Below are 27,363 nucleotides of genomic sequence, written 5' to 3' on the forward strand. Positions count from 1 at the left end.
AGGGCACGGGGTGTAAATATACAATAATTAACGATAATGTTGAAACGAGTTTACGACATCGTAACGATATCAAGCGTTTACGGTAGAGTCGCATGTATAGTTTATGTTAGATTAGGGATGTAACGCGAACGCGCGGATTTCATTTATAACGGAAAACGATTTGCGACACGCTTGATAGTCCTGCAAATTGGAAACTGATATAACTGAAATTTTGCTAAATGTGTATATTCGATTATTGCATATTCGTATTTATAAATAATCATTAGCTTATTAATTATTGTATTTAATTCTATTTATAATTCCCTCTTTAATCATTATTTATTATTTATCTGAAATTTTAATTAGTCGTTGCGTTTGTATCAAATCAAATTAATGTATAATTAAGCGATTTAAATTATATGCAGTCAATTTTAGGAGAAAAATGAGGAGAAAGTTGATCAGATGAAATATATGTTAAAATATTATATTGTTTTCTTAGACTTGAAAACTATAATAAATTTTGTGAATATTCTGTAACCTGTAAACCTTTAACACTTTCTTGTAACAGAATTTTGTATATCCTTGATGTGAATACACTTAGGAATTCGTCTTTCCGCTTGTCAGAGCACGAAATTTCTCTGGAGAACCATTTTTTCAACTAGAACAAGCCAGTATTTTTATATAGGCTCTGTTAAGTTTTACTTTACTTTTACACATTTGTAAAATATATAAAAGTGAAAAGTATAAACATACTTATATAATATTTTATAAAATATTTTTATCAGTATAATCGGAATACTGACGCTTTTTTCGCACAAATTTAACTTTTTTCCTATAAATAATTATATTTTTTAATTTTTTGCACAATACAGTTTTCCAGAAGAAGCCATCATTATATATTTGATTTATTATTTATCAACGCTTAATTTCTGTTCAATTGATTGCTGTTTGCTGTGAATTTCAAACGTTATTCAACATGTATTATACATATTTTTCCTATAATTTTTTAAAAATGATAATATAATATTTTATTATATCAATTGATTGCATCTAAATATACATCGTTCAGTTAATCATACATTTATTTGATACAAACGTAACTAGGTAATTATCGTTGTTCTTTTATCACATTTATTTATTTATCACGCTTAGATAAACAATTTAACATCTCCAAATTTCTTCATTCTCACACTAAATAACTCTAAAGCTCTGCGTTTACGAGCGTAAAAAGCGCGAGTGATGGGAACGGGAGGCGCAAAAGGGACGGAAAGGTTAATTCGACAGAACAGCAAGAGTTTCGGCCTGATATAAGAACATATCGCGCGCAAAAGACATCAAAAACTTTACCTGGCGCGTGACGAGAAAGCAAGCCGCGCCGTTGCAAGTTTGCAACAAAAAGTTGCACCGCTAAGGCTACCCAAATGGAAATTATATATGCGGTGACGATCGTATCTCGTATCGATTCGCGGACTGAACGAAGCCGAAATGATTCGGTGGGATTCGTCTCAAAGGAATCCCCACGAACAGAATTCCTCCGAATCCTTTGATAATTAGTGCCAGTCGGTCGAGCAAATGTTTCCCTTTTGTCTGCCAGTTAGCGAGATAGAAAACGGAGAAATAATTATTTGACCTCAATATGTTTGTACGAATTTACGTTTCTTTCTTTTGCGCACGATATTTATGTTTTGCGTTTACGCATCTTGGGGATTATTTTTTATATAGGAACTTTGTACAAATCCTCTTGACAGAATTAATTAATTAATTAGTAAATGATGTAGGAAATTAATCTGCTTATATCAAAGAAGATTTTTCTTTACTTTCAATATTTTTCTTGCTCCTTAGAGTATTATTTTATAATAGATATTAAGTATGACTTTTTATCTGTTTCTACTTTTTTGAAAATAGGAAATCAATTTTAAATGAAAGAGCAAGAATATATTTGATACTGCTGAATTATTATTTAGTAAATCATGGTTTGTGAGCAATATATTGCTAATGCAGCAATATGCATTAGCAAGGCAATTATTTAAATATGCATACGATTAGAATATAGCCACTGGATGTTCTATATTTAATTATATTAAATATTGATACATTTATCGACGATTGCAATTTTAACACAAAAATACAATTCTTATTATACATATTATATTTGGAGAATGCAATTAAGCATGATTAAAAAACTTCTTTTATTTGAAGAAATATAATTACGTTTACATACGTATACGTATTTGAAGAGAGTCGAAATACACTGTAAAAAAATATGTAATATATTACACAAAAATATGTAAAATTACACTTATTATTTATGTAATTTTACATATTTTTAATGTAATTTTACAAAATTTTTTTTACAGTGTACCGTAATTTTTCATCATTTGGTTGCGTGGCACGAAAACTCACTCAGCGTTTTTAACGATCTTTGAAATATATTGGAGTATTTACGACCTGTCAGGAGACCTGTTAGGGGACATGATAATCAGGATTTGATATATTCGGCCGTTTATAAGTGGAAAATTGCATTTTTCGTCATATAGAGAGATAGATCTGAAGAATGTGCCGATCTTCCGCAACGTTTCATCTCTCACTGTTATAAGATAAATCGCGAGCTTAAACCGCAACAAAGTTTCTCAACGTGCGAATTATTTCAGGCGGAAAACAATATTTCTTAAATTCACTGATGCTAACCTTCCTGTGGTCGTTGGAGACGGATAATAACCTTCCTTAAGCCAGATAATCTCCGTAATAAGTTCCTGGTTTCTTGCTAGTCCCCGCTATAGTTAGAAAAGAAAATAATTCAGGAGGCATTTGTTTAGCGATAAAGAAGTTAAATTATTTTTTGTTGCCATCGCGAGCGAAAGATAAACGGACTTGACTTTAATTCCAGAAAATTTCATCGACATCCAATTATTCGACTATATAAATCATTTCGTAATGAATTTCATTTAGCTTTAGATTTATGGATTCTTTTGTGCGATGTATAATAATTTTTTTAAATTACCCTGAATACATTATCGTCATTAAAATTCCCTTTGTTATTCTTTATCATGCATCATTGTTCTCTTATTTTATTTCTATCATTTTATTTGCTCAGAACGGAGCAAAATAACTCGAGATATCATTGAAATATTATATTCTTCTCGATATTGGTATTGATTGGTAAAAAAAAAATGAGTATTTTGGCGCATATTTCCATCACACACGTTTTACACTGAGTTGGATTATCTGCGTCTGGTTTTTCGACGAAAAAAATATCGAATCCCGCGTATTTTTTCAATTAAAAAAAAATTTCGGAAACAAAGACGGATATACGTTTAGCGTTAAATGTGGCATGAAAATAACTGAAACATTCCTCCCTTTCTCTCTCTTTCGGCGCTACTGGGTAGAAAGAGAGCAACTTGCGGATCTGCTGGATAAAATCAAATTTACGTCGGTATTACGAAGTCTCGTCATTCGATCGTGCCGTCAGCGCTCGAAAAGTGAGAAAGGAACAGGCAATAGCGCCAGTAAAATTGCGAAAGCTCTAAAAGTTGGTCGAGAGAGAGTCCAAACAGCGTCGAACTCGAGAAAAGCCTCGCTCCCGCGATAAAATAACGGAAATATCCTCTCTTTTCTTCCCTTCTTCGCTCTTTCTCTGTCACCTCTTGCATTTCCGTTTTATGAGGGACCATTTCCCTCATTCATGCTTTCTCTCTCTCTCCACTCGAATTCTCTTATTCGCTCTGGTACAGGCGAGAGAGAGAGAGGGATAGAGAAAGAATTTCAGAACGAAACGCAAACACTTCGATTTTCGACGAGAGACGACTGGGGGACAAAGAAAACTCGTTGACTCGCGCTGATGTCGACAACCAGAGCGACCAGAAGCGAATCTACACACGCCGATATTGACCAACTTTTCGCTCGCCGCACGGCGGCGGTTTCGGCTTCCTTCCCTCGGTAACTCTCGCATCGGAACGGATTTATGCAGCGGCGACGACGACGGGTTTTCCCCGGGTCGGCTGGATTATCTCGGGATCTCCCTGAAATACGGTGTACGTTCGTTGCGCGGGAAAAATTTGCGGTACGAATTTGCGCGCTCGTGCGTCTACATCGGCGATGCAATCGTCCTTTACGTACACAGAGAAGAGCTTTCATCTTCCAATTATCCCTCCATGTGTTTTTTTTCGCAAATAATGTTTTTTTTATTTTCTTTTTTTTTTTTTTTTTTTTTACATGGGCTTAAATAAATTTTATCTTCGCTAAAGTTTGAATTATATGACGTTTTTGTTTCAAATTTTTTCTACGTTTTTTTTATGGTAAGGTAATAGCGAGGCAATTATCGGAAATATATGGAGAATTTTTTGCACGGAATTAAATGTACACACTTGTTAAAAAAGTTACAATGGCTATAAATAACAGAATTCTGTTTAATTCTGAATGTTTGCAATGTTTGACTTTTTCTCTTTTCATACATTAATTCCATTTCTGTGTCATATTATTATTACAATTGTTTAAATAGTTACAAAAATGTAATTATAATTTTATCAGAAGAAAGAGAAATATAGGAATATAAATAATATAATTAATTTGGAAGGAGAATAAAGTATTAAGAATTAATTTTTTAAAAATAGTTAATCACAATTTTTTATTTATAAAAATAATATTTAATATAATTAAATTAATAATAATTATAAATTTAACATAATTATTAATAAATAAACAGATGCCAATTGTTTGCGTTTAAATTAACTATAAAAATTAATGAAATATAAATATAAAATTTTATATAGAGATATAGATTTCCCTTAGTAAAATTAAATTATTAACACATTTAAATAATCATTTAAACAGTTGTATAATAATATATAAAAAAATATTGCAATTCAGTAATATTTCGGCTTAGGAGACAAATGAAATATCTTTCGACTCGAGACGAGGCCGCCCGTATCGTGAATCCCGCGTTCTTTCGTACAATTGATGTTTTTATCGGCGCCACCATCCCACCCTTTTTACGGTTTACACTTCATCAATCTCGGTTCTAACGCAGCGGGAGGACTCGGATTCGAGTTGTAGATTCGGTATCTCGGCATTTGCGCGCGCGCACTCGAATGCGGGACTCGACCCAAGAATCGCGGCGGCGTGTCTCGCGCATACGTGACTTCTTCTACTAGGCATCAGCAGATATGCGGGAACGAGTTGAAAATCTAAAGCCGGGGAAACTTCGGATGCATGAGGGGGTATTTCGCATTCCGGCATTTCAGCTCGCTACGTTGTCACGTGTTGAAAGTACGTGTGTCATGTCTGATTCCGCGAATGCAGACAGACTTTCTGTAGCAGATTCTCTTTAGGCAGATATTTTGTTAAATATAGCGGATGCGAAGTGACATTCGCGTGCGCGATGTCTGACAGAAAGGTTGCGCTCTTTTCCCGGCGAACATATTCGCCATTAGAATATAGCATAATTTTTTCCTCAAGTATTCTGTGAGAAATAAATTAGTCGAACAAAATTCATAGACGAGAGATTGACGGAGAGAAAATATGGGAAGAGAAGTTTTTCTGTTAATTTAACATAATATGGATATGTTAAATGGAGACACAAATATTGTGGTAATATTTTAATACAAAAGAAATGCAAAACTTCAAATAATTTGAAATAAATGTTGTGTAAAATTAACATATTTTTAATAATTAACAAACAATATATGTTAATTTTTGATTTTATCATCCTCACTTATATATTATAAAATAGAAAATCAATATTTCTTTCTGTGAATTTTAACAGATAAATCTTGTCACTAATAAAGCAGTACATATTTATTGTGTAAAATTAAATATTGTGTTATTTTTACATTTTTTTCAGTTGTTTTAATAATTTAATGTAATATGTTAAATTAATACATGAATGTGTTAAATATTTAACACAAAAATCTAATGAGGACCGTTTTTAACAAGAAAACACATTTTTACTACTGTGAATCGATTCTGGAAGGTTTTAAATTTCTAATCCTTGACATCACAAATGATGTAAAAATTTGTTTTTCCCAATCTTATTTTATTTCTCTACATTTACCTTAATTCTTTTAATGGAACGGAATAATTCGGTTCTTTATAGCGAATATATTTGCCCCTGCAAAAGAATTAGGAAAATTCACGATGAATTATAACGTCAGGATCGAGGAAATTCGCAGACAAACGTTCCTGCGAACGCCGCAATTTTTTTCTAAATGAAATTCCTTTATTGCGATAAAACAAGCTTCTGAAATTTTACTGTATTTACCTTCCGATAAATCGAGTAGAAAAATTTATATATTTCTAGATCCATGAAGCATTTTAATAACTGGGCATATCTGTTTGATCCACGCCAATGGCAGATTTCTGACTACATTTAAAATATTTGTTACGTTGGATTTAACGCAATTTTGTTAGTGAAAATCTATTTGTAAACAAAATTTATGCGAAAATAGCGTGCACGAATTTTTTCTCGCTTTCGTGACGTTATAATCCAAGATCACTGAAACGGGAGCAGTCGTCTCTTAATACGACATATGAAGCGTTGAGACGCGTACAAGAGGCATATAATGTCATATTTACTATCACGAAATATTACAAAAGTGTATCCTAAATATATAACGTAATGACACACACACACACATAAAATGATATTAACCCTAATTTGACAGATGACTGACTCTTCAAAGATGTCAATTATCTTAAACGAATGAAAATTCGACGTAAAAAAAGTTCTTCATTAAATAACTTTTGAACTGATTTAATAAATAATTGAATAACCACGTAATGATTCGCGAATACTATCGCAGTTTTATTCCCGCAAGATTTACTGCGAACAGGACAATCAAACCGTTGGATTGCTTATAAAGTTTTTGCGGAGGTCGAACGGACGCAATTGAGCGTTGAACACAGTCAAAAAAGAAGTCGCTAATACCGAGGAACAAAAGAAGGTTAAATGAGGATGGGATCATTTCGAGAGTAGCACCATCGAGGTTCTTATGGAAACTGCAGTGCCATTTGAGCGGAGAAAATCGTTTCTTGGATAAGGATGTGGACACGAGATAAATAAAGGAGGTCACGGAAAATGGGGAAAATCTCGGGAAAAAAAAGGATACAAATATATAAATAAAAAGGGAATAGGAGAGAAGGAATTCTTATTACGCAAAACCGTCTCATCTTCGTAAAAATATATATGTTTTGATTATAGAACGTGAGTGACAAATTTTATTTAAACGGTATGCAGTGAATTATAAAGGAGACTTTTCCAACGAGAAAATTTGCGTCAAATAAATAAAATATTATTCATTGTTAAATTTTAAAGCTGTATAATTGCATTTTTAGAGCTAACTAAAACTCACAGAGAGAGAGAGAGAGAGAGATATGTCGTATTATTAATCATATTTTATAGAAAAATTTAAATTTAGTATATTGTATGTTGTTGTCGAAAATCCGCGCTTTGATCTTTAAAAAAAAGTTTACTTATATACTGCTTTAATATTTAATATTATACGCATTCTAGTAAATTTGTGAAGTTTCGTAAAAAGGTTTTGTTGATTTTAAAACTTTTGCAGTGCACGTTATATTATTAAGAATGTTCCCATTTAGGAACGTCATTTGTTAGTTATTGATGGCGTATGCAGGATTCGTGTTACATGTCTGCCATTTGCTGACTCTTTAAATTATATTGGAGTACTGTAGCCTATAAAATCGAACAACGTATTACATTTCATTTATTAAACGTGAAAAGCAGTTGCGATAAATAAAAAATTTTTTTTTTTTCAATAATAGAAATCTCTCTCTTTTGATACGTTTGTTGGCATTATGGTTATAATCTTCTTTTCTAAATCCTTCTTTTTACTTTTTCCTAGGATTTATAAAAGCACTTGTCCATATAATGCAAAGAAATAAATAATTTTAGCAACAACGGAGAACGTAGGATTTCTTTTACTACAATATATCGCAAATTGTTAACACAATTAGCTATCAGTCGAAATCTGAATATATAGGTATCCAGTGTTGTGCTTAGATGATTTAAAAATTAGCTAAAACATATTTAAATAAAAGATAAAATTATATGGCGATTCATCTAGATAATTTCCAGATATATGTACGTATTATTTTTAATAAAAAGAAAAAAAAGAAAAAAAAATGTAAATTATAAAACTGATACAAAAATTTATTCATATTCTCATTTATAAGTTTTTATCGCTTGTTCTACTACTTAAGTATTTTTATGCTATGCCTCTAAACCAAAAATTATCTAAAAGATTTTTTTCTAAAATGCATATTATTATTATATCTGCTCATAAAAATAAGATAACGCCAAAGTTTCATCTATATAATTTTATTTAGATAACAGCAAACACCCCCAACTGTGTATATCGATCACTCATTATTTTTTAAATTAAGGCTCTTTCCAGTTTCGAGTTCTAACGGGGCCGATTGATAGGGCCGGCGTTTAGCGGATATACGTCCGCTATTTGTGTACTAGATTATATTTGCGTGGCAACGTCACGCGTTAAAGCGACATCCGTCACCGGGGCTCGACTATTTCGGGGGTTGCTAATCCGGTCGCGCCGCTGGACGCCGACAGGTGCACCGAAACTGAAGTGTAAATCGTGTGCATTTATATATCCAGCTCTGTTATCAAACGTGTAACTGGGCGGCCGTGCGTGCAGATGCTATCGCACGAGGTTCGGGTTCGAAAGGGACCGACGTGTGGATATATAACCCGGACTATACCGGATACAGCTACATATTCGTTAGTTCCCAGTCCGCGGTGCTAATTACGCATCCATCTTCCGGCGTCCTTATCGGACGTATAGATCACGACACATCGGCCTATTTTAGGCCGGCATTTTGATTGCGATCCCGTTGACGTCCGCCCATTCGGAAGACCGAGTTCGATCGACCTGGTGTTGTACCACCGCGAAATTTATTCGCCGAATTATCTTTCCATCCCATCTCTCTCTTTCTCTCGGAATTCGGGAATTAATCAGTTAAATACGCGATAGGGTTAATCGCGGGCGATACTCACTTTGTCCTTGAATCGTCCTAGATTTGGTCCTCTCAGAATACGCGATTAACTTACCTCTCTCTAATACCCAGTATTCTCTCTGAGATACTAATACCCGCTTCGCTCCACTCTAATCTCTTTAGTTGTTTCTTGTTATTGTGTCAAAGCACGCGGCAAATATCGTATATATATGCGCCATGTATGACAAATGTAATGCGCGTGATTGTAATTTCGCGCTCGCGCGCAAAATGTCAGGGTAATAAATGCTAATGCAATCCCGTTAACTCGGCTAATGCGTGTTTTGCTAATCCGGTTTCTATACATACATCGCGCCGCTGCGCACAATAAAGAATCAGGGAATTCGAAATTTCATTCCCCGAGAGAGGAATACGGGGTCTTAAAGGACGTGCATAGTCTCCTTTGCAATTCTCTCGCGAGAGCTGTTACATTTCGTTTATAATTCCTCCTTTGACTCGGCGAGTGCTTTCGCTCCTTTCGCAACTTTCTCGATTGTTTCAACAGAGTTGTTTCGCTCCTTTCCTAACGTTCAATACATCCATGTAAAACGTTGCGACATTAAGAAGATTGTGATATTGCAAATTGTTATAGAAATTGCAAATATCTTTCTTGCATTCTGATTAATAATATGTAAAAATATTAAATTATATGTATGATATATTTGATTAATAATATAAAATATTCTAACATATATTTAATATTTAATTATAAAAATATTAAATTATATGTATGATATATTTGATAAATAATATAAAATATTCTAACATATATTTAATATTTTTATCTCAATTGTTACAATTTTTCTTACAATATATGATTAATATAATTTTTTTTAAGAATGCGGGATCGTTAAAGCATTTTATTTTTGCTCGCAAAAACTGATATACGGTTAAATATTTTTTAGCTACGCGTAAATTCATAATCCATAACAAAAATAAATTATTTATTATAAATTTCTTATAAATTATTTATTACAAATTTATTATAAATTATTAATGATCAATTAGTTTAATTATCAAAACTTTGATTCATAATAGTGTTTTATAATGTTCGAGTAAAGCGTCGCTTTCAAACTAAACTAATCGAGGAATTGTTCAAAGTACACATAACTCTGAATTGCTACAATTTTTCTTACAATATATAATTAATATAATTTGTTTAAAAATGCAAGATCGTCGGCGTATTTTATTTCTACTATGTGTAAATTCATAATCCACAACAAAAATAAATTATTTATCATTTATTACAAATTTATTATAAATTATTTTAATCATCATAACTTTGATTCGTATAATAGTGTTTTATAATGTTCGAGCAAAGCGTCGCGTTCAAACTAAACTAATCGAGGAATTGTTCAAAGTACACATAACTCTGAATTGCTACAATTTTTCTTACAATATATAATTAATATAATTTGTTTAAAAATGCAAGATCGTCGGCGTATTTTATTTCTACTATGTGTAAATTCATAATCCACAACAAAAATAAATGATTTATCATTTATTACAAATTTATTATAAATTATTTTAATCATCATAACTTTGATTCGTATAATAGTGTTTTATAATGTTCGAGCAAAGCGTCGCGTTCAAACTAAACTAATTGAGGAATTGTTCAAAATACACATAACTCTGAATTGCTACAATTTTTCTTACAATATATAATTAATATAATTTGTTTAAAAATGCAAGATTGTCGGCGCATTTTATTTTTGCTATGTGTAAATTTATAATCCACAACAAAAATAAATTATTTATCATTTATTACAAATTTATTATAAATTATTTTAATCATCATAACTTTGATTCGTATAATAGTGTTTTATAATGTTCGAGCAAAGCGTCGCGTTCAAACTAAACTAATCGAGGAATTGTTCCAAGTATATTAGTGACATTGCGCCATAAAATTTAATGTCATTTGTGGAAGATGCAAACGGACCGTTTCTTGCAGACGGTGACCATTTCTTGGAATCGATCCTTGTCTCTTGTTCGACCGACACCGCCCTGCAAATTAGACTTTGGAGAAGAGTAATAAGTACGCTTGCACGTCACGTATTTCCGTTCGGGAGAGATTTGCTTTTCGTGCTCGCGTGGGACGACTTGTAAAGTCGATATCCTCTTTTCTCAACGTCTTCCGCAGCGATCGTCCGTTGTGTTCGATAAACTGCCACTTCCCGAGCATACTTGAGACTTTTAAACTTTTCTCACTTTTTATATTATTTACACAGGTACTTCTATAAAGCGATTACACACATACGAGAAATGTCTGCATTTTTCATACGCAAACTTGGATAATGTGATCCACGAGTTACTACGTATAGAGAATAATTTATCTGACAATTATTTCTTTTTATGTTCATCCAAAAAATTGAAGAGACACATGTACATCTGGATAAATGAAAATATTTCTTCGCGAGATTAATATAAAATCCTATATCAAGATTAATTGCTCAACAGAATCCGTAGGATATAAATGATTATATTTTTAATAAAAATGTTCAGCGCGTCTCATTTTTTGCAGCATTGACCCTATAATAATTTACCTCTGCTGAAAGACTCGTATTGATTTTCGAATCGATAAAACTTCGCGGCAGATAAATTCCACGGCTAAGCGAGAAGTCGAGGAGCTCTTATTTATTACGCATTCCGCACATAAAACAAAAGATTTATTCTCGACGATACGGACGTAGTACAAGCCATCTATAAAATGTCGGACACGCTCGTACAAAATGCGAGCGTTGTCTACGAATAGGCAAATCGAGGCTGCGCGAGAACGCGAATCCCGCTAACGAAATGTTGGAATTATGGTTTCGTGTAACAATGTAACGAGGTAACGTCGATGTGTATAGATTTACCATGGTTATATATACCAGCAGACACATCGCTGCAGGCAATCAGTCTGGTTCCATTAGGTTAATTCAAGCTTTTCCAATCAAGAGAAAAGGTGCCGCGACTTTCTAATATTGGCTCTTTCGAAAAAAAAAATAATAAATTTTTTAAGTAAAAAAAATTGAATATTTTACCATCGCACAGGGGAATAAATCTCCTCACTAGTCTAATTAAATCGAGGGCAATTTGGCATTTGTCAGCCGCATTTGATAACGCGAAGAGAATTTATGATAAATGATCACTTAGAGGGAGCACGGTGGAAATTTGTCAGTTTTATTGTTTTCGCCGAGGCAAGGAATGAGAAACTGACACGGGGACAAAAACTTAAAAGCGTTTGTCTTATGCAATCCGTCCGTGAAACAAAAGAAAATCTCATCGGCGGCGGGAAACTAGATATATCGCGGTCCAGATACGAGAAATGCGCGGAAAGATTTTTAACTGCCAGGTTACCGAGGTGACGTTTTTTAGAGTCGCGAGGCGGAAAAGAGGGTCGTGGAAGAGCGAAAGAAGATTACGTAAGGAGAATATAGCGCAAAATCCTTGAAAATTGCTGCCGCGGCGGCTTTACGCACAACGCGAAATCTTTGAATTTCGCGACGCTCGCTTCAGCTCCATTTCGATGATGAAAGAAAGAAAAAAAGGAAAAGGAGAGAGAAAATGATGTCGATAAACGCCATTTCTATTTCTCGCTTTTTTTTCTAAGACTCTCAGAGATATCTTAATGTTAGCCGGAAGCTGTGGCGAGAATTCGAAAGTGTGTTTCTTGTGTCGAGGAAAACGAAAGTCGCGAAAGTGTTTCTTTTCACATTATTTGCGATATTAAAATATTACAATATTATTAATATTAATAGAATATTATTTCGAGAGAGAAATTTATTCATTTACCAAAAGCCATTGTCAAGCATATTTCATGTTTTTTTTATTTTATATTTAAGAGGATACTGATTAAATCTGTTTTATCGATCGAAAAAGTGAGATTCGACTATTATTAATTTATTTATTGACTATACGGATTGTTTATTCTTGAAATTATGAATCCATCCCCCATTTGTTAATATTAATACTTTGGACTCATAATTTTATGAAATTTAATAAATCCTTTTACATAATTAAAGTATTAATACTAACAAATAGGGGCATCATAATTTCAAGAATAAACAATCCGTATAGTCAATAAATAGATTTATAGTCGAATCTAGCTTCAGTTTTTCGATCGATAAAATATATTTGATCAGCATCCCCTTAAATTAGTACTTAACTTATATATTACTTTACATAATAATAATAATAATGAAGGAATCATATTTCTCAATTTTCACTTCGTATTCTTCTTTCGTAAATGAACAAAGGCAAATTTATTGCGCGGATTACACAGTAATTAAAGCCGAGACGAATCTCATTTATGAATCGATAGAGAAATTTTCTTTCAAACACACCATCGGAATATCGCGATATTCCGATATTCATTTGTACGTATTTTTTTTTTTCCGAGAATTAAGTGCCAGCGTAATTTACTTCGCATTCCGTTGGTGGCGAACCATATAGCGGCCTCCGACGCGGATATTTTACAAACGGCGCTGGCTGAGTAAATGCGGGTATCGCTTGCTCTTTTTGCGTGCGCGCACCACCACCGCGACATTAAGCGAAATCTCAGTAATTGGCTCGGTCGCGTTTCGAAAACGTCGAGCGACACAGCGCGGAAGATACATCTTCAGCCATAAATAAAACCCGCTTAGTTGCGCGCGCAGAATTCATCCCCGTCTCTTTCTCTCTCTCTCTCTCCTCTTCCGAATTTCTACCCCAATATCGCTAATTCAAAACGTTTGCGACACATTTTGACGTTTCGACGGGAACGTTTATTATCCTCCAGGGGATCTGTTGTTGTTCTTGAATATTCGATTTTTTTTTGCTTGCCAAGTTTACCTCATTTTTCCGCGCGTCTCTAAAATGTGTAATTTTACACATTTACTTTTTACATAATAATTCTTGGATATTACTTTCTTTTAAATGACACGAACATTATAGCGATTAAACGATAATGTTACAGAAAAATATATATATATGTATGTGTAATATATAATACTAATTTATTATCAATTATTGTCAATATTAAAACTGATTAAATCAATTATTTAATTTTTTATCGATAATTAGAATAATATACAGAGATATCTATAAAAGATCATATTTCAGTTATAATTATTTAAATGATTTGAAATATCTTGAATTTATTACTTGTTGCTTGACATTACATTATAGAATAAGAATATAAGATATTATTAATAAATAAGGAATAGAGTAAATTTGAGTAAATTATTAAAATCATAATTTTATATTGTTGCAAAGAAAGAGAAATATTCAGATTATAATTTACATTAACAATTAATTTCAAAAAATTACTCAATTAATGAAACGCTTTATATTTGCAATGCAAATAGAAATGCAATTTAGAATTTATATACATATAAAATTATAAATCAATTAAATTTCTATGTTTCTTTATTATTTTTTTTGATTAGCTGTAGTAAACGCTTTAATTGCGTTATTAATAATTACTCACTTGAAGAAGTGCAATATATAATATTTTCAATACAAATATAATTTAGAATTTATATTATTATAAATTAATTAACACATAAACATATACTCATTAATAGACGGCTGTCGAAACATAGCCTGTATGATTATTTAGCTTTATTATTTAATTTTTCATCGTAGTTTTTATTTTTAATTTTCTTGTTGTAGTATGTTATTTCGAAAATTTTGAAATATCCTATATGTGTGTACATATGTATGATAATAAGTCTTAAAAATTTATAATCTTGATTAATCGATATAATGCGTAATAGAAGAGTTGATCAACGTTGTGACCTGAAAAATATAACTGAATTATATATAAAGCAGTATCTAACATAATTAACACTTAAAAAATAGAATTATTGCGTGTAATGACATGTATTATTCTATATTTTTTAAGTAAATATTTAATAAAAAGATGACATAAATAAAAAATATTTTTTAGTATCAATTTTGATATAAAACACATATTTTATATAAATACTCTAAATAATTATAAATTTCAAACGTACATTGAATTATTTTCCATGTATTTACATATAAATATTGACATAAATATTTTAATAAACATATTTTTTAATTGTACAAAAATATTTAGTTGTAGATTTATAATGAAATATATATATGTACATATATTGCATAAAATTATGCAATATATAATTTATAAGTATATAATATATTTATATATAATAGGTTTCTAAAATAATTTATATATTTATATATAATAGATCTTTAATAATAAACGAAGAAATAAACAAGAAATTAATTTTACAAATAAAAAATAGTAAACCTTTGTCGTTGCCCCTCTGAGATTTGCTTTTTAATTTTTGATTGATTCTATATATGGTATTCTAATTTATGACATTCACTTGCGAAAATAAAGTTAATTATGATCATACACGCACTAATCAATGGAATACGATAATTGTGCGACATTTTGCATGACATTCTCTCGATGTTAATCACATTCAATATTAATCCGATATGCACTTCATTTATGTTGCGAGAGGAGAACAGCGAAAATTATAATGGTACAGATATGTTTGGTGTTCAAAAATCGCATAGCTCGAGAGTCGAGTTAACTATTTAAAAGTTCAAAATTTATTTTGTGCACACGAATACCGCAAAATATATGTATTATTAATGAACAGTGATGGTATGCCATGGTTCAACGTTTATTGGAATTAATCGATCCGAATAATTTATGTATCACTCTGTGTTTTGATCCGAATATAATGTGTAAATTTTAATAAATTATTTTAATATATATGTATTACAAAATAATCGAAAAATGTTATATTTATAATTTAGAAGTGTCAAGTGAAATATTGTATTTTCGAAGTATATTTGAAGAAGTGATTATCAGCCGTATAAATATCGCAGTAAAACAACTTGCATATTTCATCCTCTCATTGCTTTGATTTCTATTTAAAATACGAATATATTGCGCGAAATTATATGCTTCGATAAATAGCTATTATCGCGATGCTCTTGCGAGTCATTAATTGCAAAAGTTATTGAATTGCGCGGACTAATAATCCGCTAATTATAGGAATCATGATTGCGAGCATATCAAATTGTAATATGATGATACGCAGCGCCAGTCATATCTTCTCATTTGAGCGAATGACAAGATTACAAACGCTATGTAAAGACTACGAACATAGTATGGCATTTAATATTCGTCACGAAATATTTGCGTAAAGTATAATAACTTGGGATATTTTATTCTTTGAATTTTAAATTAAAATTATTAATTAATGGTAAATATAATATCACGACTTTTACTTAACTTAAATTTACTCTGAGATTCATTTTTCACTACGTATTTTTTTTATATTGTTTAAAGGAACTATATTGTTCGTAAAAATTGTTTCAATTCTTACTTAAAGCTTTAGACAATAATTTACTTAAAAATTCAAGATTAAATATTTAATTTATAATTTTGTGTCATATATTTTATTAATATATGCATCTATTTTAATACGTATTTTATGTACGTGTTTATTTTATTCTTTAAATATTTTCTATGCATTACATGATATACCTACATAGAATTAAATAGAATTTTATTCCAAATTTTATCGTGAATTATAGATCGTTTAAAGTGGACTTTAAGTAAGAATCAAAATGAGAGGAGATAGAAATTGTAAGTTATCGTTCCATTACAACTTTTAGGAGCAAATTTCAGTTCCTTTAAGTAATTCGGTTTGAGTTCGAATATTTCATATCACGTTCTAAATTTTTATGAATTAAATTTTTACGGAGTGATTAAAATAAAAGTTATGATATATCATTAATGATCATGAGTTAATTAATGCTTGATTTTAAATTGATAATAATTTATATAAAAGAAGAATCGAATATTTCGCATAACTTTGCTTTGTGGTATGTTTAATATTTCATGGTATCGAATTGAATATTATTGTACTATGTTTGACATAGTGAACTATATATTGTTTACATACCTACTACAAATTTGCTCTCAAGCTAGAAGGTAACGTGATTCATTTCGTGTAACGTCATACGAAACTTTGATATACATGTAATTGCAATTATGTTTACTCTAATTAGCGTTTATCAGTTTAAGTAATTAAATAACTTTTGCGATAACGAAGCTATATATGGAAACGAAATCGTAGCAACGGAATAAATTATAAATTATTTTAATACGATATTTACGAATTATATAATTATTTCTTTAAATATGTTTCAAATATATTTTACTTTGCATTTTGATATAAATTTTTCTACTAGTTTAGTTTTGATTTACACGTTATTTTTAAATCAAAAGCATAGAATAGTACACACATTATTCAGATTGCCAATTAATTCCAATAATGGAGGTCTGTAATTAATAATAATCTCTATTGTTCATTAATAATATTTGTATATTAATATTATATATTAATTTTATATGTATTATGTGTTTTGCAAGATTTTGTGTTTAAATATATCGCGCATGCAAAATACTCAATATCAATATTGTATTTTCGGACGACAATGTGTCTTTTAATAAGTTGATAATTTTACTCGAGCTCGAACACCAAAGCTGCGATCATAATTTTTACGCTCTTCTTCTATTGTAATATAATAAAGTGTGCATCGAGTGTGATTAACGTTGAAAGTGCTGTACAAAGTGTCGTGCGATTATCGAGTTTTACTATTTAGTATTATACGTATAGGATCGTAATCAATTATATTTCGCGAATAAATGTCATAGAGAACCCTCGTGAAGAAGCAATAAAAATGAACGACAGAGGAGGAGTAAGCCTGCGAAGATATCGGTGAAGTAATCGTTTATACGATTTATATTACTTATTGAATTTATTTTTCACTTGTAAAATTAATGTCTTGTTTATTTCTTAGCTTATTATTAGAGATCTATTTTAAATTATATATCACATAATTTTATGTATAACAAATATTACATATTTTATGCATACATAAAATATTTTACATTATTTAAATTTACAATTACATATTTTTATGTAATTAACAAATATGTCTAATAAAAAAATTGCAAATTTCATTATTTATTTTTTTAATTAATTTTTTTTTAACTTTCTTGCAGTATGTAGTTTTGCAAATTTTAAAAAATTCTATAGGTATATTTAATAATAAATTGAATACTAAAAAATATTTATTTTATTTCAAAATTATAAGACACTATAAAAAAATTATATTAATATGAATATTTATATATAAATATATACATGTAAAATACATATTTCCACATAATATTTGAAATCTATAATTATATAGGATATTTACATTTTGTTTTACAACATAATGGTGATTTAATAATTTGTGTCTTATAATTTTGAAATAAAATAAATATTTTTTAGTATTCAATTTATTATTAAATATACCTATAGAATTTTTTAAAATTTGCAAAACAACATACTGCAAGAAAGTTAAAAAAAAATTAATTAAAAAAATAAATAATGAAATTTGCAATTTTTTTAAAAGCAATTTTTGGAATATAAAAGGCTTATTGTTATAGTTAATTACTTTAGATGTATTCGTATAGTAACTGCACTTGTATATAATAATTAGTGATAATAATAGTCAGAGAATCAAAGAGTATTCTCCTTCAGTGCAGTAACATATAATATTTATTTCATTGAAACATTGTTATTAATTATAATATAACACATGAAATTAATCTGCAAGTCATTAAAATTATATCTCTAATATTGCAGATTACGAAATATTGAAATTATGATTTATATTGATCAATGATGTCAGTATTATATAAATGTAATATAGATACAATTATTAGTGATTATTTAAGATTTATTTTAATTTTCTAATTTATTTATTTATTTTAACTGGATAAAAAATGTACTATTATTATATAAGATAAAGTTTTATATACACACATGGAAGGAATTTTTTCTTAGAATTTACTCCGAAAATCATGGTAATCGTAGGATAATATGGTGTTGAAAAAATTTTGTAAGAGTTTCTCTGATTAATATTTACCACAATAAAAATATTAATAGGTACATACTAAAATTAATCGAGTATATTTTATATCTTATTGTGGTAGATATATTAATATTTTTATTGTGGTAAATGTTAATGAAAAAAACTCTTATAAAATTCTTCTAATACCATATTGTCCCACGATTATCATGATTTTCAGGGTAAATTCTAAGAGAAAATTTACCTTGTGCGGTGTAAAGTTATATGTACGATGCAAAACTACATATATATATATATATATATATATATATATATATATACACGGTAGTTTTATTATCAGAAGAATATAAGAGAAAAGAGTGATCATTTCATAAAAATATCTCCGAAGCGTATTATAATACGTATATCCCACTCGTCGTTTGACATCGAGCTGCAACTGAAGAACGATGTAATCAACGATACACCTACCGTGGAACGCACCAAAAATGAAAGCGGATGAAACGTATTGGAAAACCGGAGTTTTATATTTTTGCATATATTGCATTGTATATATCACCAGGGAGAGCGATATAGAGGCGAGTGGATGATGACCGAGGAAAAACTGGAATGGGGGATGATTCTCACTATGTGTTGCGGCAACGATTCGCTGATCTTAACGCTCGATGTTGCGTCCACAAAAGGGAAGAAAAAAAAAAAAATAAGGGCGACCACATTTACACGCCGACAGCCAGAACCCGAAGGATATCCTGTCGGTCCCCGGAATTATGGCTCGAGTACCGAGGAGAGTCGGGCAAAAAGATGAGGTGGCGAAAATGCTGACCGGGTCGCCGACGAAGGTTCTTCGCGAATCGCGTCAAAACTTCCACTGGGGAAGTCCGGCGCTATCGCGATCTATCGCGAGAAGCATTCGCGAATCACAACGGATTATATCCCGATGTCGAATGACACGGAGCCACACCGTCCCGATCGTTCGCGGTAATTTGCGTCACTCCCGGCAGCTCTCATCCCTTCGGTCCTCCCTTTTGTCCGGTCATCACTCTCGGGGCCATTTCCTGTGAGAGAGAGAGGGAGAGAGCCGCGATGTGTTTTAGTGGCGAGTTGACGGTCGACGGAGAATTAGCGGCGGTCAATAACATCGTGATGGTCAATCGCGGCGGAATTCCATAGTCGCGTTAATCCGTAACGTCGATGGACATCGCTCGATGTGAGAAATTGGCATAATTTACCTTCGCTTTTGACGCGTAAGCGAATCCCTTTCAGCGCGTTTCGTATACACGCAGTTGAAATATTTATGCATTGTAACTTTAACAGGGACAGCATCGGTAATTATAATTATTTATTCTTTTAACAGGTATCACAAAGGTACACAGAAATTTTTGTGGTAATTTAATTTAATACGGATATATTTGAATAGTGAATATTGTGTTAATATTTTAATACAAAAAATGCAAAGTTTTTTTAAGTAATTTGAAATAAATTTTGTGTAAAATTAACATAGTTTTAAACATTTATTCTTTTAACACAGAAATTTTTGTGGTAATTTAATTTAATACGGATATATTTAAATAGTGATATACAAATATTGTGTTAATATTTTACAAATATGCAAAGTTTTAAGTAATTTGAAATAAATTTTGTGTAAAATTAACATAGTTTTAAAAAAGTGTTAATTTTACATTTTATTATCCCTACTTATAGAATAAAATGAACATTTTTTCTGCAAATTTTAATAGACAAATTTTGTCACTAATAATAGGGAATATATTTATTGTGTAAAACTAAAAAAATAGATGTACATTCTGTTATTTAACATTTGAGTTTAATTAATATAACAGCAATATGTTAATTAACAGATGAATGTGTTAATATTTAATAGAAAAATTTTAATAGAAACCGTTTTTAACAAGCAAACACAAATTTTCTAACTGTATTATAAACAAACGAGATTAAAAAATATCGCTACATTTTCTTTTCATTCTTTCGTCAAATTTATTACATTATTAAAACGTAAAAAAATTAGCTCGCTAAAATTATTTTGAGACAATCGCATTTCGCTATTATATTCTCTTAAAAGTATATGCCACTTATCTTTATATCTTGTACTCAAATAGGTGTTAAAAGGATACTCTTAGTTTAAGAGGAAAATTCTCTAAATTTGTTCGAAGAAATAAACTTATAAATTCATTATGTTTTAAACAACTCAAACAATTTTATTTTATTAATTGATCTCAACTTTTTTATTTTAATTTTTATTAATTTAGTAAGTATTTTTATTTATGGGTGTCAGGATACTCTTAGTTTAAGAGGAAAATTCTCTAAATTTGTTCGGAGAGATAAACTTATAAATTCATTATGTTTTAAACAACTCAAACAATTTTATTTTATTAATTGATTTCAACTTTTTTATTTTAATTTTTATTAATTTAGTAAGTATTTTTATTTATGGGTGTCAGGATACTCTTAGTTTAAGAGGAAAACTCTCTAAATTTGTTCGGAGAGATAAACTTATAAATTCATTATGTTTTAAACAACTCAAACAATTTTATTTTATTAATTGATCTCAACTTTTTTATTTTAATTTTTATTAATTTAGTAAGTATTTTTATTTATGGGTGTCAGGATACTCTTAGTTTAAGAGGAAAATTCTCTAAATTTGGTCGGAGAGATAAACTTATAAATTCATTATGTTTTAAACAACTCAAACAATTTTATTTTATTAATTGATTTCAACTTTTTTATTTTAATTTTTATTAATTTAGTAGATATTTTTATTTATTGCGGAATTAAAGTTGCAAAAAAAAAGATTAAAAATATTTCTTAAGAAGATTTATAAAGAGAGAGTATGAATTTGAAGAAAACAATTTTTTCGGTGCTGCCGAGACGTGTCTCGCATTCGTTCAACGAATCGAGAGCAATTTCTTCACCCGGTGACAGGTGCTTCTCGCGTTGCGTGTCAATGCACTCGCGTGTTAATGAGGTTGAGCGATTTCTGAAAGCGGGGGTTGTGCTCTTACCGTCGCGTCGTATTTCACGAGTGCGATGGCATTGCGTATAAGGTTTGAAAGAGCGAGAGAGAGAGACAAAACAAAACCGAGATAGTTATACCCACGAGCGCGAACGGGATGGAATTTAGCGCACTCACTCACACAGAGTACTTGTAAATGGGATTAAGACGAATGGTACCTTAGTTTACCGCCGTCTCTCGGAATGCTCGGCCACGTTGCTTTCATTTTCCCGGAATTACATTGGATGTACACTGCAGATTGCGCCGCGGCAAAAGGGTGATTAGCTATAAGAACACGCTGCTGTACCTCGATCACGATTTCTCGATTTTCTTGAGGATGAGAGCGGATTAACCCTCTTGTATCGCGGAGAGTTTCTAAAATTATGTCGTCGGCAGCCGCGCGTGTTGCACACATAGTGTAACATCTTGTAACTTATCTCCTCGTGTAGTATCGACAATACAGTCGTTCATCTGTGTATGCATGTATGTGTGCGTGGGTGGGTGTGCGCAGGGTTGATTTATTACTTTTAACCGTATCGAGTCGAAACTGTTTCGAAGATGAAATACTATACCACTTGCAACACTGCACCGCTCACGTTACGATTCTTCTTTCTCGCGAAAATACCGTGTCTCAGTTGTAAAATTGATAGTTAATCATTGAAATAATTTTATCTATAGAGATCTAGATGATTTTATTTATTTCGATTGTATATATATGTATACACAGTTAAAATTAATGTTTTTAACAGATATCACATGTCTCAAACGGTCCACAGAAATTTTTGTGTTGATTTAACATAATATGGATATGTTGAATGGAGAGACACAAATATTGTGTTAATATTTTAACGCAAAATAAATGCAAAACTTCAAATAATTTAAAATAAATTTTGTGTAAAGTAAACATACTTTTAATAATAAATATGTTAATTTTAAATTTTATCATCTCCACTTATATTATAAAGTAAATTTTGTTATTAATGAAACAGAACATATTTATCGTGTAAAATTAAAAATAGATGCACATTGTGTTATTTTTACATTTTTTTCAGTTGTTTTAATAATTTAACATTTAAATTCAATTAACAGAACAGTAATATGTTAAATTAACACATGAATGTGTGGAATATTTAACACAAAAATTTTAACGGAAACCGTTTTTAACAAGAAAACACATTTTTCCACTATGTATTACATATCTGCGATATTTCACTAATATCAGAATATTTAGTTTTCTTTCCTTTTATCTGAGAATTTTATAACAAAGTTTGACGAAGATAACAAATTTATATATGTACCTGGTAATAAGAGGTAGAACGAATTAAACCGAGGAGGAAAGTTCCTCTATTGTTTTGCAATAATTAATTTCTTCTTAATTTTTACGAAGCTTGCAAACTCGGTAAAAATTTTCTTATATATAATTATATATAAATAATTGTATAATTATAAGGGTTCATATATAATTATGTCAAATTATATATGAAACATATATATTTATATATATAAAGAAATACTTATTTATTATATCAAAAGCATTTTTATCTAATTATGTATGGACATATTTAATATATAATTTTGCGATTATAAATATAATTTTATATTTTTCTATATAATTTTATATTATTATTATAAACAAATTTTTAACCGGAAAATGGACTTTTTAGATTTAATTCGCTCTATTTGCACGAGAGACGAGTTGATTATTATCGAACATCCCGCACGTAAATAAATTCATATATTTTATCCGTAGAATAAATTTTCAGAGACATTTCGCGTGATTTATTCTATAAGATTACAAAACACCACGGCTGGGGGATTAAAAAAAAAATACGTCGGAGCGTGGTATTATATATATATTTGCGGTAAAATCGAATAAGTCGACGTTTTCGCGTGTGAAGAGCGGGAGAAAGAGTCGACAGCGAGAATATAAGCTGTGAAATATCGAACACTTGGGAATATAAAAAAGCGATGCGTTACTTGCATGCAAACTTGTACTCATCCGCGTACAAAGCAACCCCTCGGACGCACACATTCATATTGATCGCAGCAACGACAGGATCCGCGGTGCACCTCTACTTTAACGTAGTGGTACACTTCACAAGCGCCGATAAAGAGAGAGGCGAGAGCGAGAGAGGGCTTTTACCAAAAGCGAAATCCTTTGATCGTGTTTGAGACAAGCCATCCGCGCAGTTTCGAGCGCTCGTTTTCCTCGAGAGAGCCTCACTTAGCAACCCGAGAGAGGAGATGAGGTCGATTTGCAATCGCTCCGACTGTCAGCCCGGAAAGTCAAAACGGCTCGAAAAATTCCTTCGACAGCTGGACCACCCCTTTTCTCGCGCCAATGATTGAATCGTCTTCTTATCGCTCGCGCGGAATTCCAAAAGTCGAAATGCCTTCCGATCGAAAATCGAATTTTAATTTTTTTTTGCAACTTTAATTTCGCAATAAATAAAAATATCTACTAAATTAATAAAAATTAAAATGAAAAAATTGAAATCAATTAATAAAATAAAATTGTTTATTGAGTTGTTTAAAACATAATGAATTTATAAGTTTATTTCTTCGAACAAATTTAGAGAATTTTCCTCTTAAACTAAGAGTATCCTGACACCCATAAATAAAAATACCTACTAAGTTAATAAAAATTGCAATATTTTCTAAATCCCCGACAAATTTCGAACACACGTCGAAATATTCTAAATTTTAGGAGAGAAAAATAATTATTCTGTTATTATACAGTTAATATTATATATTTCGAAAAGGAAATATTCTGTTAAATTATGGAAAAGGAGAGGAAAAATATTTTATTTGCGTAAAGATTGGAGATATGCGAATATATATTTTTTAATCTATTTCAAGAAATTATTAAATATGTATATGAAGCAGATAACAAAAAATATGATAAATCGTTGAAAATACACACATCAAAATAATATAGAAAATTAATGAATTCATGGGTTACGTATTATATTCTTTTGTGAAGAAATGTCTTCTGATCAAAAATTCGAAATTGCGAGCAATATTTTCTAAATCCCTGACAAATTTCGAAGACACGTCGAAATATTCTAAATTTTAGGAGAGAAAAAAAACATTATTTTGTTATTTATTTCGAAAAAGAAATATTCTGTTAAATTGTGGTAAAGGAGAGGAAAAATATTTTATTTGCGTAAAGATTGGAGATATGCGAATATATTTTTTAATCTATTTCAGGGAATTATTAAATCTGCATATGAAACAGATAACGAAAAATATGATAAATCGTTGAAAATACATATAAAAATGATATAAAAAAATTAATGAATTTATGGGTTACGTATTATCTTTTTTGTGAACTATAATGGATATTTTTACAAACTTACACGACTGGATTTGATAATCCTTTATAATTTTGTGCAATTAAAAAATATTTTGTGTTATTTTAATTTTATTTTTCTCGCGTATTTTAATTTACAACAGTATTAATTAGTAGCATACAAAAATTTGTATTTTATCAAAAAAAGTTATACTATCGAAATGAAATATGAAATTTAACCGTTTTCCACATCATTTATACACATATTTACAGCTAATACTGAAACGTTAATTGAATTTAATTGAATTGTAAATCTACACAGTTTTTCAATATTTTTAAAGCGTTTTTCTCGCCGTTCGTTTTTAAAATAAATAAAACCCGAGATATTACATGAATTTTCGAAAATGTACGATAATTTGGCAAAATAAAAGTAGGTATATTCAATTTCAATTAAAAAAAAAAATCCCACAAATTCCATTATTCGCTGTATATATTTATATGCACAGCTATTTAGGCTCATTATTATTTTTCGCTTTCATTTATCTTGTAAAGCGTTCGCGCACAACGTAGTATATATGTGTGTATGTACAACAACGTGATTAAGCGATGCCGAGATTTCCGCAATACGGAGCTGTCTGTATATTATCGTAGTAGATCGATCTACTCTCGTGCTCACAACACGAAGGAGATTGCAATTCGCGATAATTCGCATCTGGTTAACGGCATAATTCGTGGATTCTCCACTTCGCATCTTCTAAGACAAAGGTTAATTCGCATCTATATATGCACGTACGTCTAACTCCTTTGACCGCAGGTATCTAATCCAACATTGAACATTGAACATGCCATCCCAATCGCACGCGCTGCGCTTAATAGACTATATGTGGGGGATGTAATTAATCCACCCTGATTTCTCCGTTTCCTCCCCAAGCAGCCTTCCTTATGTTCGGGGTTTCGAGAAATTTTCCTCCTTCGACTAATCCGCCGCCGTCTTGCAGCGGAGAAAATTCGAAGATGCACATAATATTTTACCATGACAGAGTGTCTAGCCATTTTTGAAATCCTTGAAGCCCTTGAAATATTCTGGAATTTTGTTTGTTCTTTAAAAATCCTGGAAATGTAGTACTTCAATTTTTCGTAGATCCTTTATTTTTTAAACATTTAACTTTAAAAAAGAGCAGTCGAGATTATTCGAGTAAAAAATATTTCATCTTACTTTACAAATAATATAATATATCAATATACGATATATATATATATATATATATATATATATATATATATTATATAATATATTTTTATAAACAATATATTTTTTATTTAAGAGTCCAAAAATATATGTCACTCATAAGTGATTTTATAGATTTTAAGCGTTCAAAATATAATATAAGAGAATATTGTATTGAATATTTGTAACGCATACATTAATTTTCATCAACATGCAATTATATACGGACTTGATAAAGAAAATAAGGTTTTCAGTTTCTTGTACATTAATGTACATCTTTATTATATAAAAATAAAAAATTATTTGAAAAATCGAAATAGGAAATTATTTGAAAAATATTAATTGGAAAATCGTGCAAATTTCCTTGAAATATTTCATTTTTAAACTTTACTAGACACCCTGCATGAATTTGTAGATTAATATGGAATTAAATTTCGATCAAAGTTTCGGAAAGGACATTTTTGCTTTATATATTATTTCATCCGGTTACAGTTGATCATCATCGGGGCGGATATCTAGTAAATAGTGAAATTGAGAGGAACATCGATCGTTATTATTCTTGGTCGTTATGATAACAGCCTTTATCGCGTTCGAAAACCTGCATGTAATTAGCATATTAATTCAAAATAATATAGCGAACCTGATTATAATATAATAATTCAGTATAATGTGTCGTTTAATACGTACTGCTGATTTATTTTACTTTGCATTATCAACATTATGCTCTTTACGTAATATTGCATAATTTATTTGCCCATTTAAATCAATTGCAGAATGAATGCATAGAGCATTAAATAGGCATTATCTAGACATTAAGCGATCCTGCAATCTGTTCCCATTTAATTTGCTATTTTGATTTAACGACAACAGTTATAATAAATTATAATATTCTAACGATGCACATCTTTTATATCTTATATTCAAATAGAAAGGTATTGACGA

At 30.4% G+C, this 27,363-nt stretch overlaps 1 protein-coding gene across 1 annotated transcript in view; it reads left to right on the forward strand.

Annotated features, from left to right (window-relative positions):
• The window catches only part of LOC114933876 (alkaline phosphatase), a 254,391-nt gene that overhangs the window by 92,174 nt on the left and 134,854 nt on the right, over window positions 1-27,363 (forward strand). The window lies entirely within an intron of this gene.

Source organism: Nylanderia fulva, unplaced genomic scaffold (genome assembly GCF_048542155.1).
Source record: "Nylanderia fulva isolate GAGA-0341 unplaced genomic scaffold, ASM4854215v1 Scaffold31, whole genome shotgun sequence".
Lineage (NCBI taxonomy): Eukaryota > Metazoa > Arthropoda > Insecta > Hymenoptera > Formicidae > Nylanderia > Nylanderia fulva.